At 31.3% G+C, this 12107-nt stretch overlaps 1 protein-coding gene across 4 annotated transcripts in view; it reads left to right on the top strand.

Moving 5' to 3' along the window:
• Fas2 (neural cell adhesion molecule fasciclin 2) overlaps window positions 1-12107 on the top strand; it is a 382989-nt gene that overhangs the window by 300501 nt on the left and 70381 nt on the right. The gene's annotated exons all lie outside the window — the stretch shown is intronic.

The raw sequence follows: 12107 nt of genomic DNA, 5'->3' as shown, positions 1-12107 counted from the left end.
GATTTGATGTACACATTGAGATGGGATTTATTTTATTCGAATGAATAATGTATATTTGTACAGATACAATAACTACGAATAGCGTAAACCAAAATAATACGATACACTCTCCCTCGAATAATGCGGTAGATAAGTTTCAGGAAATATCGCGTAAATTAAATAAAACTTGTTAAAAAATTTATTCCAAAAATCATCTGCATGGGCAGTGACAGAGGTTCCAGGTGTAGGTCAAGTGAAAGAAATGGGAATAATTCAATAACTTATGTGTTTTTATCATAAATTGCGGCACAATAGAACCAATTATATTACACATAATAATTTATAATTATTAATATAAATGTCACTGATTCCCAGACTTTAAATCTGGTGATTAATACTTATAGGTATATATTATATTTGATTGCCTTATTTAGTTAGTACAGATTTACCCCGTTGTAACACATTGGGCTTACGCCTATTAGCTTACAACGAAAGATTTAATAAAAAATAAAATTAAATATACTTAAGATTACGCTTACAAAAAATATTTTTAAATTACTAATTAGCCTAAAAGATTTTAAAGCTTTTATAAAATAATAAAAGGATGCTATCGTTTTTTCACGACAATGTTTTCTTGGGAAATTTAAAAAGTACCCTAATAAAAATAATGCAAACACAGCGACATACACGCACAGAATGAAGGTAAAATCTCCCTTTTTAACAAAACGTCTTCCTAAAGCTCCGATTTCCATCCCCTTCGGAGTCGGGAACAACACCTTTCCCCAGCAGAACTGTCGCAGCGGCTTAATCTGGCCGTAAAACCCTATAAAGGTTTCAATTATAGGGCAAAGTCTTTTTCCGTGACCAATCCCATTTTCCGCGCCCGATAAGTGTAAGTAAAGGGAGGAGGAGAGCTTCGAGGACTCTTGTTGCTCTCGCAGGATGACTGTCGCGGCCTAATCGAATTTTGCAAGTAGATAGTAGGAATTGAAATAAAAGCACCCCTTTGGTGGTTAGAGTGGGAAAAGGCGTAGGTTGCAGCATTCTTAACCCGCTTATTAAAAAGCTTCAAGTCAGATTTTTAGAGCTTTTCAAACGTGCTGTGAAATATTGAGATAAAATTATTGAAATTTAAGAAAATACTTTTTATAATAGTTTATTTGATTTGATGTGCGTATAAATTCAATCCTTATTTAACTGAGCCAGACTGTAATTTATTATTTATTTTATTTATTTTATTAATTTATTTAGCTTAATAGCTAATCTTTACATCTAACAAATTTAGTAAACATATATAAAAATATATAAAAAATACATAACAGAAAGAAAAAATAAAAATATACAATAATAAAGTCTTAATATTATAATTTATTTCTATATGTACGAAGGTGTTTTTTTATTCCATTTATGAAACCCGTTATATTTTTGCTGTTTCGGATTTCTCTTGGAAGACTATTATATAAATCAAAACCTCCGTACATAATTCCCCTAGCCGTACTCGTTTTCTTATACTTAATTATCTTTAAATTTTCTCTATTTCTAGTATTATATTTATGTACATCTTTATTTCTTATTAAATACTTATTAAAATATTCTGGTAACATATTATTTTCTAACTTATATATAAATACTAAAACATTCATACTCAATATTTCTTGAACATTGAACCATTCTAATCTATCAATCATACTTTTACAATTAGTTAATCTATTTTTATTTAAGATTACTCTTATTGCCCTATTTTGTAATTTTTGCAACATTTGTTTATCTAATTTATTTAACATATTTAATAGTGTTGCACAATAATTAAAATGGGGCAATTTTATACTATTGTAAATTATTTTTTTTGTATTTATACTTAATATATTTCTTAATCTAGATAATAAACCTATTTTTCTACTAATTTTTTTTAATATGTAATTACAATGTTCTTTAAAATTTAATTTTGTATCAACAATTACTCCTAAATATTTTATATTATCCACTATTTCTATACTAGAGTTGTTTATTACTATTTTGGTACTATTATCTAACACATTTTTATAATTAATAAACATACATTTAGTTTTATTCTCATTTAATTTAAGTACATTATTCTTTAACCATATTTATAATATACTTAATTCATTATTTAAATTATTTACAATTTCTTTAATGTTATCACCTATGCAATACATTAATGTGTCATCCGCAAATAGATGAATTTTACATTTTTTTACGGTATTAACTATATCATTAATATACAAAACAAATAACAATGGTCCTAATTTAGACCTTTGTGGTACTCCATAAGACACTAATTTCTCTTCAGAATATACATTATTTATTTTAACTTTTTGTTTTCTTTTATATAAGTAATTATTAAACCATCTTAAAACTATATCACTTATACCTATACTCTACAATTTCTTTAACATTATTTTTCTGTCTATTGTTTCGAAGGCTCTCTATTGATATGCTGTTTTACTTTATGTTTAATTTCACGTGACACTGAATGATCTAGCGTCATTCTGGAAACAAATAATTGCTTTTTACATACATATGTACTATTAACGCTATGATCGCTTCATCTTTCGCGTTTGATTAATAGAGAATGTATTTAACCCTTATTCTTGGAACTTTTCGATATAACCTCCTATTTATTTTATACATCAGTTCTCACGTTTGATCATAAAGCCAAGCGAGCAAAAGCCGTGTAGCGGATCCGCTGTTTTCAAATACCAATTAAGCAAGAGCGTTAATAACGGGCGGACGGAAATTATGAGCAATGTCGACGGCGTAATATTTATATCCGAATGCGGAAACGGGCGCCAAAAGCAAGAATTGATTAATAACTCTGTGTGGCTACAGCGGAGGAAAAGAAAAGCTTTGATTTATAATCGGTGGCACACAATGCAGCAGAGAGAGCTTTTAGCCAGGAAATGCGAATTAAAACATAACACAGATCGTGCTTCAGATTTTTTGATGTCGACGTATTATTATTATTCAAAATCTTAAACTCAATAACTCAAATCATATAGTTCCTGTTCAGATTTTATATTTGGATATGTTGAGTTTATTTTACTCACCATAATAAATGCCTATGCCAGAACCAAGATCTAATTTGATACCTTAAGTGGATTTTATTAATTATATTTCTGGTTATATTTCAATTATCCTTCTTTATTTTAAATTCAACTAGCTTTCTTACACTAATTCGTCTCGTTTTCAGCTGAAAAATCTACAGCTCGCGAGCCAAATCCGGCCCGCTGCCGATACTATATATTACAAAAGGCCAAACGTCGAGTTAATAAGTTATGAAATATGACCGTATGTCGTGCTTCTATTGCTTCATATTCCACTGTGACGTTATGCATAGGGATTTCAATAATACCGGAATTGTCAATACCGGTATTTGACTGAAAAAATAATCCAGAGTACCGCTTGCATTATTCATCATGCTTATTGATTAGAAAATCCAAAGCATTCGAATACCCCAGAAAATATTGTTTTAATATTATATATTTAATATTTTAATTACAAATTATTTTAATTAAAGCACTTTTAATAATTAAAAAAAAATATTTTCTAAAACACGGGCACAAATATTTTTTGTTTTGGAATTTAACGTTTTCTAGCTCTAAGAGGTGTAACTTTACAGCCAAAAAGACGCCGGTGGAAACTGGTAATAATTTATTAGTTAAAATTACATATTGCGAGTTACTATGATGGGCGAGATTGTTTTCTCCGAGTGGTGGTGGAGAAGCTGGCGGAGGGATGATGTCAGTGAAAGCTCCTCAGAGGCCTTGTACGTGAGGCAGCGACAGTCTAGTGGGGATTGGTCCCTCTTGGGTGATGGTCATTCATGACCGAATGGTTCTCGTCTACGTGCTGTATTTCAGCGTATCTCCAGTCTACATGCCTGCCCTCTTCATTGAAGACCAGCTTTAAGTATTAAGAGTTGCAAAACTAGTTGTCGAATCACAACCATCCAGACAATTGTTGCGCTCGTTTCTTAGAACAACGAAATATGCATACGCCTCTATAAAGTAACTTCTTTCCGAGGACGAATTGTGCAACTGGAATATTGTGGCCTTACGGTGTTTTTTGTCTTCCGGTGATATATCATTACCCATGGCAGTTTCGCAACAAAGAAATATTCTTTCAATGCATCGGAGAATAATTGCGTGTTATTTATATGAACGCTTTTTTCTAGACGTTACGAGGGCTTTTGTGTGGTATTGAAAGATCATCCTTGGTCGCGGCCATTAACGCGAGCTATCCAGTAAATAAGACCCTACAGTAACAATAAATTTAAAACAAGATCGTCATTGATTGACCGTTTCTGGAAGCCTCCTTAATTTTTATAATAGCCGTCAGTGCAACACTCGGCAATTTATTTTAATAAAATAGATTACTCATTATTTTTTGTCAGTTACAATTATCCAAAAGAATGAGAAAGGAGTGTGTAGAAAATTGTAAATTTGTTTGTTCAAACTGTGACATATTTAAAAAAAAAAAGATTTGTAGCGAACGTCAGGAGGTGGTGCTTCTCGTGGCGAGTCGTTCGGGAGTTCCAGGTTGTCTCTTAGCGTCTGTTGATAGGGGCGCGTCTGCTGGTCTCTTTGAGTGGCTGCTGGTGACTCTCTGGCTGTATTTCTCTCTGACCGTCTGCATCTCCTCATCGGAGTCTGGGTTTATATCCTTTAGGGGTTGAAGGCTTGCTGGCCAATCGCTGCAGTCGCTTCTTAGAACGGCGAAGTACATCTACGCCTTTAGAATGCGACATTCGCTCCTCCAAGGTTGTACTGCATTTTTCCGAAACGGTCACGGATGTGGTGATTTATGATATCCGTGACCGTTTTGCCTCAAAGTGATTCTCTTTATGACGGAGAATAGTTACTGTGCGGTTTTCAAATCCTTTTACGCGATTATGTTCTTTGTCTCCATCGTTTTTGGTCACAGTCATTAACACGAGTTTAGGGTTTGAGACGGCAGACACAGATGACCACGTTTGACCCTTTCTAACGTGGTCATATGTGTGTGGTCGCTACAGTTTGTTTTGTGATAATTTACTTGTATTCCAGGTGTTTAAAACGACAATGATATGAATTAATAATATATTAATGCTTTTTTTTATATAATAAAAGTGCTGCCATTTATATTAGGATGTTAATATTTTCAATGAGGCGAAGAGTCGCAATAAGCAATATTATCAATTTATGATTTGTAGCTAAATTGTGTGCTTACACAATTTAGCTACAAGTCATAAAGCACTTACGCGCAGATGTTCTGCTCGGGTTAAGTCGGCAATTCATTACTCTCCAAACTATACTGTGTTCCAGAGTCGCCTTTAATTCTGTTATCGCCCGTCTTTTTTAGACAGTTTTAAAAGTATGATTGCCCTCCACGGTTAAATCTCTCCTTGCCTACTTTTCCTCTGCGTTCTTAATCAACACGAATTAGCGAATTTTCTCGCGCGTCGGCGATTATTCACGCGGACAAAGTTAATTTTCGAAAAGTCGCAGCCGTTTCTACGGTGAGTTATGTCGTTTTGTTGCCCACGAATTTTCGCGGACAATTTTGCCAAAGCGACTGCGGATCGTAAAGTTTCAGGAATCGTAAACAAAACTTTATCTATATAGTGAAAATTCTATAAATATAGAATGAAAATCTAGTGTTAAATATCTGGGCTTAGACCTGGACTCCAATCTTAAATTTAATATTTTAAAACTTTAATTTAAAAGGCTTGCTGCTATTGCGGCCGCGCGAAAAGTGCGGGCTTACAATTTTATTAATTAGTACAAAAATGCAACAAAACATCAAACACTACAAGGAATATCAAAAAATAATAGCATAGTTCTTTTCTAAAATATTAGTTGTTTTTGTACTTAACGATTCGTTTTTATTACCTATGTCTGTACATATTATTTTTTAACGAAAGTAGCATTATAACCCTATAATGAAATTAAAGTAAGCTCATCATTGTTACATCAATATTTTAATTAAACTATTGTCAATATATGTCCAGTGCGTACAATTAATTGAAAAATATTTAAACAACCAATTTATACCCATTTTTATCTGTCCTCATCCAAATGGCTATTTACATATTTTTAATTAATTAAAAACCATCGCACACCGACTGATGTTTACATATACACTCACACACAAACACAAATAACGAATTCGCGCAATTATCGCGATACACGCGCTTTAAATAAAGCTATCACTTTGCACAACAACGAACGCTCGTGCAAATAGGGAGATTTACACGCGAAATTTAATTCAAGATATTAACGTTATCACTGCGGATAGCATGTGCGTTTACACACAAATTGTCCCCCATCCCATAGCACCATTCCTTCTGCTTCTGAAGCGAATTCAATAACGCTTTGTAAATAATAATAACAATATATATAAGGGCATTGTGTTTGATAGGTTATTTGAGATATAATAGACAAATCATTTGCCTATTGTAAAAAAATTAGTACTATTAAAAAAGCATTTATGGTTCAGTTATTTTTAACACACATATACGTTTTTTACAATTGAGCTTAGCCTTGAGTTCTTATACTTATTGAATATCTACGGATGTGTGTCGTTGCCCTAAAATTAATTTCATTGTATAAATTTTCTCTTGAAGCTTTTCACTCCTACCCACCCACCCCTCTTTTTAAAATAAACTCTCATTCAAAGAAACTCCCTTTTTCGGCAATTCGACAAGAAGCGGTCAAAGCACTAATTGCTACCAGCCGATCTAAACTCATTAAAATAATTATCCAACGTCGAATTATTAAAGATCCTTGAATAATTCATCGCGGCCTCTATATGTGTATTATATCGTATTATGTAAATAAGAAAAGAAAAAATCTCAAAAGCATATCTTTATGAATTAATTTCGGAACGTTTTTATTTTTTGGTATTCTATTTCACTATAATTTAAAATCAATAAATATAAATTAAGTTTTATTTAATCCCTCTTACAACAACTGCTTACAAAATATTATAAAAATATGATTATAAAATTTATTTTAAACTATTTATGCTTCAGAATAAAACGAAAACTATAAACGAAAGTTTATTTTAAACTCTTTTTTCATATGAGCCATAAATGCATTTCTGGTATTTTTCCTTTAACAAAATTGCTTAGTCCCGAGATCTCTCTGCCATTGTTAGGCCTTACTTTTGAGTGGAGTTGGTATTTATTTTCATTTGCTTAAAACAGCCGTTAGTACGACTGTTAAATTAATTATGCATTTGATTGAACCCCTACATAATGATTCGATTTTAATAAAAATACTATTACTACTACTCTTTGACTTCGATTCTCTTCGACTATCATCAGAAAACTCCCAAAGGCAATTTCAGTAAGTATAATAATATATATGTGATCTAGCGGACTCCATACAGCTACATGTATAAAAACTAATCTTGTCCTTAATAAATCCGCCATTATTTTTTTAAAAGCAACTAATAAAAATTTAATTTTTATTAATAATCTTATTAAAAAAATACTATATAAAAACAAAAATATTATAAAATATAATATTCTTTCGCACACACAATTTTTTATTTTTTATTCGTAATATGGGAAAAGCGGAAAGTAATGATAATTTTTTTTCACATACAAAAAAATTATTAAAAAAATATATATATACAATTTTAATAAGTAAAATAATTTCCATTGTTTTCTATTACTTTTCTCCGCGATCAGGCAGCTTTTCAATCCCTTTCTTATAGAACTCTGCAGATTTTTCGTTAAAGAATGATTCAATGTGATTTTCGATACTGTCAAATGAATTAAAAATTTTATTTTTAAGGGTATGCTCTAAAGATCTGAAAAGATGGTAGTCAGAGGGTGCGATATCGGGGGAATATGAGGGATGCTGTAAAACTTCAAAACCAAGCTCCCTGATTTTTTTCTGCGTGATCCGTGCCGCGTGTGATCTGGCATTGTCGTGCTGCAAAATTCGCCTTTGATTGTTGACCAAAACTGAACGTTTTTTCAACAGCTCCGCTTTAATTCTGACTAATTGACCACAGTATACCTCTGCGGTACTTGTTTGACCAAGTTTTAATAACTCGTAATGAATGAAGCCAATCATGTCCCACCAAACACAAAGAAGGACATTTTTTAAGGTCAATGAGGGTTTAGGGGTAGGTATGGGTACTTCGTTTTTAGAAAGCCATTGATTTTTTTCTTTGGATTGTTGTATAGGATCCACTTCTCATCGCTTGTAACGATTCTTTTTAGAAATTATGCCGTTTCGTGCCTAGACAATAGCGACGAACAGATGGTAATTCTCTGCTCAATGGCCGTTTGTGAAAGTTCGTGCGGTACCCAAATTCCTTGCCTGTGTTTTTTACCAATGCGCTTGAGATAGTCTTTAACGGTCGTCCAAGGGCAGCCAAGCTCCTCTGACAATTCTTTGATGGTTTTTCGGGGATCCGCTTCCACTGCTGATTTTAACACGTCATCGTCTAATTTTGTAGGTTTTCTCGATTTGGGGGCATTTTTAAGCCCCTATCACCACTTTTAAATTTTCTTAACCACCTGTGACATTTTTGAAAATGCAATATGTCTCCATAAATTTCACAGATGATCTGAGTGACTTCTTTTGCATTCTTTCCTTGATCGAACAAAAATGGCATATAATAACGCAAATAGATCTCCTCGATTTCTGGCCTTGACATTTTTTTCTATATGGTAAAAAAAACCTTCTGAGTATTAATAAAAGTAGACTAACAGAGCTACAAAATAAGATCAAATCTTACGTGTTAACTCGACGACAGCCGGCGGCAAACTAATTTTAAAATCGTCTCTTTAAAAATTATCATTACTTTTCGCTTTTCCTATTATATGTACATATGACGCCTAAAAGTCATATTTACTTATTTTTGAGTAAATCTCAAAACATCATTGAACATTATTGCTCAATAATTGCTTTTATGTCTTACGTAATAAATTTATTCAAAATCGTGTTTTCTAAAATGATTTGCATTTAATTTTTTTTTTTTGTACGTGTCTTATGTAATATCTAAATGTCTAAAAAATAATTCTTTCTTGTAAAATCACGTAAGCAAACGTTTAAATCACGTAATTTTTTTTAAAGGGCATATTAAAAATATATCGGAGCTTTATAAAATTGTTTTATATATATATTTCTCTACAGCTACCTATAAATATTTAAAAGAAGTTTTTTAATATAGTCATATAATTCATTCTGATCTCTATAAAAATCTCTAAAGTCAGTCGCAAAATATTTTTCTCAAGATATGCTAAGTTTATATTATTTTTTTGCTAATAGGTTTAAAAATATATGTAAATTTAATATAATAATTTAATCAAATATTATTACAATAGTAGATCTCCACTTATATATTAACATATTATCTATTTTTACTACAAGAATATATTTTATTAATTATTTAAATATGAGTTATAAATATATATTTATTATTTTTTTTAAGCTTTTAGCATTGTTTCCAAAATAGATGCAGCATTTTTAATTGCTGTAGCACAAACGGTTTACATCCATTTACATCAAAACAGCTCGGATTAAAACATAATCCTCAAGAGTACTATATCGAATTTTCTGGGAAAACATAATTATAGTAGTTTTCCGTTGCATTTTTAATAGCTACTACCATTTGCGCTTTTTAAACTGTATTATCATTTAAAATATATTTTCGAGGTAATCGGCTTTATCTTAAAATACACAGTAGTATTCAACTAAACGCTGTTTTATTCCCTTGTTAATAATACATTACTCTCGGTTGAAAGCACTCTCTCGTATAGTGAAAGGTGTTATCTGATCATCGCCGATGCGATATCCAAAATTACTTTCGCACATACTCGTTCGGAGGTTCATAAAGGAGAATTTTATGTCCCACTAGGTGATTTTCCATACATTAAACTTTCTACAATCGTCTGCTATCCATCACCGGGAAAAAAGCTTCGTTGATCTTTGATAAGATAAATTATGAGTTACATAAATCTCACGTTAATGACTTACTAGGTGACATATTTTTTACAAATTTTCAGCCCATTAAATAGACAGATTAGCTTTTTGAATCCATCGTTTCATAATTAATTTTATGATCGATCACTGTAGTTTATGTTGTAAAAGTGCTAAAGCAATCAAGCCATTGTTAAATATATTGCAGTTATAGTTTAATTATCCATTAATAATTAATTATTTGTTGCTTATAAAACAAAACAGAAATCATCCCCTAAATAAAAATTGCTTATTGCATATAAAAACTACTGGATTATAGAATAATAATCTATATTTTAACCGTGACTCGTCAAATTCTAGATATTTTGGCTGCCGGATGATCGATGACCCAAAAATATGGACCAAGCCGGAGGGTCATATGTCAAAAAAACGTCATGTCTGAAACCTCGGTTTTTCTTTTGTGTGCTCGCGACGAAAGGTCGACTTACTTGTATAAAAAGGTTAAGCCTCAGACATCTGCTTTATGATCTCGAATGCTCGTAAAAGTTTTCATTACAAGATAAATATTTTAATTTAATACTAACTTTTATGCTACGCTGGTTTTGCGAACTGTCACCACTTTCTTGACGCAATAAAATACCTTCACCTGTCATGTGTGATTTTTAAATGTGTTTTCTTTCTGTTCTTTATTTTTTGTGCGTATTTTGACACTAAGTGTGTCATTACGGGTGAAAGTTTTTGACACTTATATTAAAACTACCGATGGCACCTTAGCCGTTTCTAAAAAAATATGTTTGATGACATTATTTAAAGCGTTTAAATTAAAATATTTATATATATATTTATTTTTAATATATAGTTAAATTATATTATATTAAATGTATACACAGTATAAATTTAAATTAATTTTATGTACTCTTAAAAATGTTTTACCAGTGCTTATTATTTTAATAAAAAATAAGTTTTATTGTATAGTAGCTATGTTATTAATCCAAATAATATTGGCTTATGTTTACATGTATATTCGGTACAATGCCTTTATTTTAAGGATTTAAGAGAAAACTACAGCTACGTCCGACGACCTGTAAATGATCAGGCAAATATATTTTCGCTATATGTCCTCTTTTCTTGGAACACAAAAGACAATAATGTTTTCGATACAAATTCACAAATAATAATAACCAGCCCCTTTGATCTTTGAACCCGAAATAATACACAGTAGGGACAACGCAACGCTTCAATTGTTTTCCTATATATTTTTTTGTCCCTAATTTTTGGGTACAAATTTTCGCTCACAAATATTCCAGGAATCCTCGTCAAAAGCAAATACCGACGAACCGCATCGTAGAATTAAAGGTATGCAATCAATCGCGAAAAGGGGCGCTAGCAGCCCTAGGTATTTGAGTAGCCCGAAAAATACAAAGCTAAGCTCATGAGTCAAAGCTTGCGATTAAAAATCATTAAAGATGCATCGTTTAAGCTTCACAGTTATAATAAAAAGTAAAAACGCAAATGTTTTAATTCTCTAAAGTATCGATTATTCTTATTAAGCTTCTTTTTTACTTTTTAAAAAATATCGCCTGACTTTGTATAATCAATTTTAAAGTGTCTATGGCTCTGACGTGTTCTAATTTTAGCAAGCCTTGTTTATCCGAATTAAGACCTTGGAGATATCGACTTGCTAGTTAATATCTTGGAATTAATAATACAATACGTGCGTTGTAAGATCCTATATTATCTTTGATGTATTAACACTACAGCCTCTACAGATAAATTTATTTAAATTAAAACATATTATTATGCGTCACGATGCTCAAAAATAATATATAGTGTTTAATAAAAAAAATCATAATAAAATGATGTGAGTAGCTGACAAAATAAATTTATAATAACCAAATATTTTATTGTAAATGTATCTCATAATAATATGGTATTTTCTGACACTAAAGGGCAGACTTTTGCCATATAATTATTTACGGCAAAGTGCTTCCAAAAGTGATAATAGATCACTTTTTATTTAGAAAAAGTCTGCGATGCATCTAAGCAAGTTTAAATCATCTGCATACAAAAGCATAATAATTGAAAAAAGTAAAGGCCCCAAATTCAACCCTTGAAGAACCCCAAAACCATCAGCTGCTATATGACGTCATACTTTCCTAACATTTACACTTAATCTTTGATGAAATC

This window comes from Plectrocnemia conspersa, unplaced genomic scaffold, assembly GCF_051122295.1.
Source record: "Plectrocnemia conspersa isolate PC_06_02 unplaced genomic scaffold, ASM5112229v1 ptg000002l, whole genome shotgun sequence".
Taxonomy (NCBI): Eukaryota; Metazoa; Arthropoda; class Insecta; order Trichoptera; family Polycentropodidae; genus Plectrocnemia; species Plectrocnemia conspersa.
Note: the sequence above shows the minus strand (reverse complement) of the source record. Positions and strands in the feature narration are given on the sequence as shown.